Below are 6,062 nucleotides of genomic sequence, written 5' to 3'. Positions count from 1 at the left end.
GTTCACTAGGTAATAGACTAGGATACCATCAACCTAAAACTCTATAGAATTTTGCTCTTGTGCGATATTTTACACAAACTGGACCAGTGAGAAAAAGAATAGTTTCATACACAACAGCTGTTTTCACAGACAGAGATCTCATTAGGGCTTGAAACTGCTGCCACCTCTGCTATTTTCATCTCGGAATGGCATGTTGGAACTGCCATGCTAGGCTCCTAAAATAGTGTGTTGGTTGCATTTTTTCTTCAAAGACAATGCACATGAAATAAGGTTCAAGGTTATGGAAACCTATGGACACATATTGGAAAGCCTAAGTACTTAGCAGAAGGTGTGGTTATTACTAGTCATTCAGCGAAAAAGGTGCAAATACATTCATATTTTTCCAATGGTAATGCTACTCTAGTTAATTTCTTGCTACTCCTAAATTTGTTTTGTGTTTCAGTTGCATGAACTGCATACAGTATAAATTGCTAATTAATAACCACAGTTTCCTCCCAGCCAGAGTCAGCCATGATTAATCATTCATCAAAATGACTGAAGGATGTCTATATGAAATCCATATTTCTCCTGGGGCAGAGTATGCATGTGATGTATATGGACTACAGTGGGGTCAACTAAATCACACGGCAATTTCACTTTAGACACAAAAACGTCTCTCCTAACCTACCTAGGAATACTTCCATGCAAACATATGCAGATGGTAAAGCACATTTACATGCATCTGGACTATTTGAATACATAAACTTGGTGATATGGGGTTTGGAGTGTTTGCATTGTTTCTTTTACAGCCCTTATTCCATGGATGCAGATGCAGCTTTGTTTTTACGCGGCTATGCATCCAGAGCGACTATGAATAAAACATCAAATCAATTGAAAAATTAATTACCCCCACCTAAGGCATAATTTTGGCATGAAAGGGGAAAGTGAGTGACAAACCAGCACAATATTGTGTACTATCATTTGGTTTGTGTGATCTGAAATATATAGGAAGAGTACATGCAGTAAAATGAAGCAATGTGAATCAAACAGTGCCAGATCCACCATCATCACTCATTCAAAAGGAGGGGGTGAGCCAAAATGGCTGCCCTGCAGGTAGCATTTTCCATGCTGCTGCAACAGCAATGGCAATATGTACTACGCTTAATCATCTAGAGTTCGCAGAAGCTCAGAATAGAGTGCTGAGTGCTGTCTCATCTTCAGGTTCATCTTCAACACTCGAACCTAGTTCATCAGAGCTGGTCACTCAAAAGCTATGTGACTTATATGTCTGGCTAAATTGCTCACCACAGTAATCTGGATTTGTGCATATTGTTCTCTGTGTGTTTGTTTTCTGAGGGACACAATCCTAATTAAGTCAAAGAGCCAGCATGTAGGCCCTGTTTGTGGGGGAAAAGGATGTGGCTCTGCTTATGCATGCGTCAGAGAGGCATTTGTGATTTCATTAGTCCTCTGGGTCCTGTGAAGGATAGATAAACGATAGAGGAGCAGCTGGATGTGTGTGTGCGAGTGTGTGTGTGTGTGTGTGTGTGTGTGTGTGTGTGTGTGTGTGTGTGTGTGTGTGTGTGTGTTATTTATGCATCACAAATGACACCACCTAAGAAAACCAAAAAAAATTAAAATTAAAATGTACTGCTCTAAAATTAAAGCCCAAGGTTTTTCAGCCTGTTTGTTGTGTTATAGTTTCAGCTTACCTACTGTAAGCATAAAACATTGTTACTGGATTATTGAGATACTTTTCGATTAGGCCTCTCATCTGTGCACCACCCCCTACTCCTATATGTAGTGCTGATGTAGCTAAACAGCCAATGCTTCAGATGGTACAATGCTGAGTCAGGCCAGCCTGCACCATTCTCCACCATAGCAGAGGTGCACAGTGTACAGCCTCATCAATAATGAAACATCCTGTCAAACCGATCCAGCCAGGGTTTCTCTCTCTCTCTCTCTCTCTCTCTCTCTCTCTCTCTCTCTCTCTCTCTCTCTCTCTCTCTCTAAAGAATGCCTTATCATCACCTACTGCAGTGTTTGGTTTCCACTGAGTGCATGCTGGCATTTAGGAAAGTAAAAAGTTGCAGGCCCAAAGCAGTACTAATGCTTATCCACACCACCATGTAATTCTAATAAGCATTCAGTCCTATTATGGACAAACACATTTTGATATAAGTGAACTGAGTCAGAAAAGAATGAGGATGGATTTAACAGTTGAAAAATATAAATTAGGGTCTTTATGGTGGTGTAAGATTGTTGGTTACCTGAGTTGACTTAACATAAACTTATTGCATACAGAATGTTGCAGGTTCACAGGTGCATGGATAACTGTTTATTACTTCTTATTACTGTTTATTATTTCTTATTCTTATTAGATGAACTAAAATCTACCAAAATTGCAAATGTCATCAGTACCAGAAAAGACTAATATCAGTAAGATCAGTACCAGAAAAATCTAAATAAAACCTTTAAACAAATAAACCCAAATATTTCTTTACAGTGTTAGATCTTAGAAAATAATTTCCAAATAATTTCATCATTTATTAGTTACCTAGTTTGTGTAGAATCAATTGTCTAAATATGGCACCACAAGTAACATCATTTCTTTCATGGTTTTGTATTATTCCTGAACTTGGAGAATAATATATTAAGGATCTAGAATGATGCTAGCCAATGCACAAGCTACTTTTCAAGCTTGTTACCTGAACACAATAAAATATGTAATGGACCTTACAACTTTATGTCACAAAGAACCCTTCAAATGAAGTCCCCAAATAGACATACACAACATTTTTGTGATCAAAGCTGACAAGGCACAGCACTCCTAACTCATCCCAGGTTTATTATCAATTACAGCTCTGGATCCCCTTGATTGATCTCTCATTCCACCTACCAGCATTCATGCATATTTAGTCTCCTTTTCATTGGAAAGTAGACACATTGAACCTTACTTCGTAGCATCGATGGGTCATTCATAGGTCATCTGCTTTAGATCAATATTCAAAGCTATCAAATTGATCACCAGAGCTGGTCATCAATGCATCTGTATTGATCCATAGAACTGGGTATACTCCATTTTCTGAATAGTAGTAAGATGGAAAGTAATTAATTAGAGAAGTAATAATAAATCAACCACCTTTACTGCATGAAATAACTTCTGTCAGAAGTGTAAAAAGGATATCCTGGAACAGTTTTTTTTCTCTAGAATTACCAACATGGTCACAATTACTTTAGCCCATAATAACCTCCAGAACAATTCCATTTCTTTATATAAACTTTATTAGAGCAATAGTAACAGGCAGCTTAACAACATGATATATTTCTTTTCTATACGCTATTTTCCATAGAAAATGTTATATTCCTGGTTAATTAATCTTGTATTAAAATATGAAATGTTTTAAAGTGGTCTTACATAATCCCTTTGTTGAACAGGGAAATGTATTCCTTTCAATCTCACATATATTTTAATTTTAGTAGTTTCTTAGACATGGAAGTGCCTGCTGCATGTTTAATACACTTTTGTATTAATTAATAATTTTATGACTTTTTATTCATTATGAATTTTATGAAGTCATTAATTTTATATATCACTATTTGGCTGGCTTTCCCTTGCTGCTGTCAGACTGGAAAATTGGCTACAGACATTGAGTCTTTCCCTTTAGGCATTGAATGCTGCTGAAGACTTACGGGCCAATGGCAGGATGGAGCTCCTTCTAAGCGCCACAGAGGAGGACAGTGCGTGGTACGTGTCAGCTGGATGAGATGAAGAAATTCTGGCCAGCTTCAATCACTCCAGGGCTTCTGCGTATATGCTAATTATGCCAAGAACAACTAAGCCAACATTATAAAATCATGAATGCTCCTTTATTATAAATGAAGTGCAAGCCAACCTCTCATAAGTCCACTAACCTTATTAATACCTCCCCATTAATAACAAGAAAGATCTCTATAGCTCTATGGAGCTCTATAGCGCTTTATGTTTGACACAGCAAAGCTAATAGCTACAAGCCTCATACAAACTAGACTTTTTCTGCTACTGTTTCATAACAAAGGTGACCAACTCTTATTTACAAGCAGCCATTATTGTTTCAAAATGGATGCCAGACAAATATATTGTAATCAACCTGCTGATGAAGGTAATTGGTTTAGCTCTTGTACCTGAGAACATTTAAAGGCAAAAGGCAAATGCAACAGTAAAATCCCAGTGTTGTTGCCTGCAGTCCATTGCACAAATTAAACCCTGAGATTTTCATGCAAAATAGAGCAGTTTCTTTAATTTTTGTATTACTTTTTACACTTGAGTACATTTAAAACAAAAGGATCAAGCACAACATTCTTGAGGTCCCAGAGTTGTTACCTGCAATGCTTTGCATAAGTGTTCACCCCATTACCCCATAACTTTTTCCGCATTCTGTAGGTAACAACTCTTAGCTGAAGTGATATATTTAAGTATATTATGATTATATATTAAAGTGTGTGGGAAATTAAATATTGTTTGCATATTTATCTATAAATAAAACACAGCAGCTGTGATTTCATAAGTATTGCCAAACCTTGTTGTGAAATCCCTGATTTAGTTGTGGTGCATCCAGTTGCCATCAGAATTTACTTAATCAGGTGAATGAATTGCAGCTGTGAACAAACGTGTCATGTAAGCTCAATATAATACACCTTTTCCTGGAAGGCCCCAGAGTTTGCTAATCAAACATCATCATAAGGAGCAAAGAGATATGAAAACATCTCCAGGACAAAGTTCCACCAAGTTCCCAAAAAGTATTAATCAGTTTTCACTTTTACGGTTATTACCACCATGTTGTGCAGATGCTTTTCACTAGTAGGGACTGAGAAACTTGTCAGGGTTAAATTGTAAGATAGATAGAACATTGCAATCTTAGAAGAAATACCTGTTCCCGTGTACACAAGAAGAAACTATGCTTCCGTCAATAGAGCAACCCTGAGCATGCTGGCAAAGCTACACTGGAATTCTTCAAAGCATGAACAAGAACACAAACATGTTAGAAGAACCCCATCAAAGAAAGCTCTCAATCCAATTGAGAATCTGTTGAAAAACTTGAAAACTGCTGTTCACAAACAGTCTCCAATTTTGTCAAGAAGAATGGGCAAAAAAGATTCAGCTATGCAAAGTTACTTTGATCTTCGTTGCTATACTTAAATATTAGTTTGCCATATTTATTTGAGTGTTATTTGAATTTGTTACAGTATTGTTGAATTTTAATTTTTATACTAGAAATAAATGGACCTTTTACTCCTTACATTTTTATTTAGACCCTTAAATTTCTTAATTCAATTAAAAATAATTCCTCAATACTTTTTCCTCCCTGAGGGTGTATCCCAGAAGGCTTGAAGCTGTAATTCTAGATAACAGTCACAAATATTGACCCAGGGATTGAATACTTATCCAACCAACAGATGTCTGTTTAATTGTTCAATTAAACTTTTTTTTCAATAAAAATATTTCCTCCTTAAGTGTAATTCAAATGATAAAAATGGGAAATTTCAGGGGAAGGGGGCAGAGTAAATATTTATGTAGGACACTGAATGTTATTAGCTCCTCACATGGGTCAGTTTAGTCATTCATGAATATTACATTTTCAGATATGGAGAGAGCCATAAAATTCTAAAATAATCAAACAATGAAAATCACTTAAGGAATCTTTTTTATCAATTATGTTTATAAAATATCTGGAGTTCTACAGTACTGCTATTTTTTTCTAACAATTTTCACTCTGGGATCACAATTTCTATGCTCCAAGAAAAAGCCCTGTGTGCTTTATCAGGATGTATTATCATGTTCATGAACCAAATGCATCTTGTCTTCACATTCAGTAACCCAAACATCTGACTAGTTGTGCATTGTTGAAATGTACATAGTCAAGAAATGCAAATGAATTTACAAGGAACACAGTAAGTATAAGACACAAGACATACAATTCCCTCACATACAATCCCCTCACATAAGCTTAATTGCAGGAGAAGAAAGAGGCAGATATTTTGGTTCTGCACTCTTCATCAGGGTACACAGAAATAAGCAAGAGAAATAAAGTAGAAACTCACTG

This window comes from Tachysurus vachellii, chromosome 17 (assembly GCF_030014155.1).
Source record: "Tachysurus vachellii isolate PV-2020 chromosome 17, HZAU_Pvac_v1, whole genome shotgun sequence".
In the NCBI taxonomy this organism is placed as follows: Eukaryota; Metazoa; Chordata; class Actinopteri; order Siluriformes; family Bagridae; genus Tachysurus; species Tachysurus vachellii.
The sequence above is the reverse complement of the archived record's forward strand: the minus strand, read 5'-3'. Positions refer to the sequence as shown.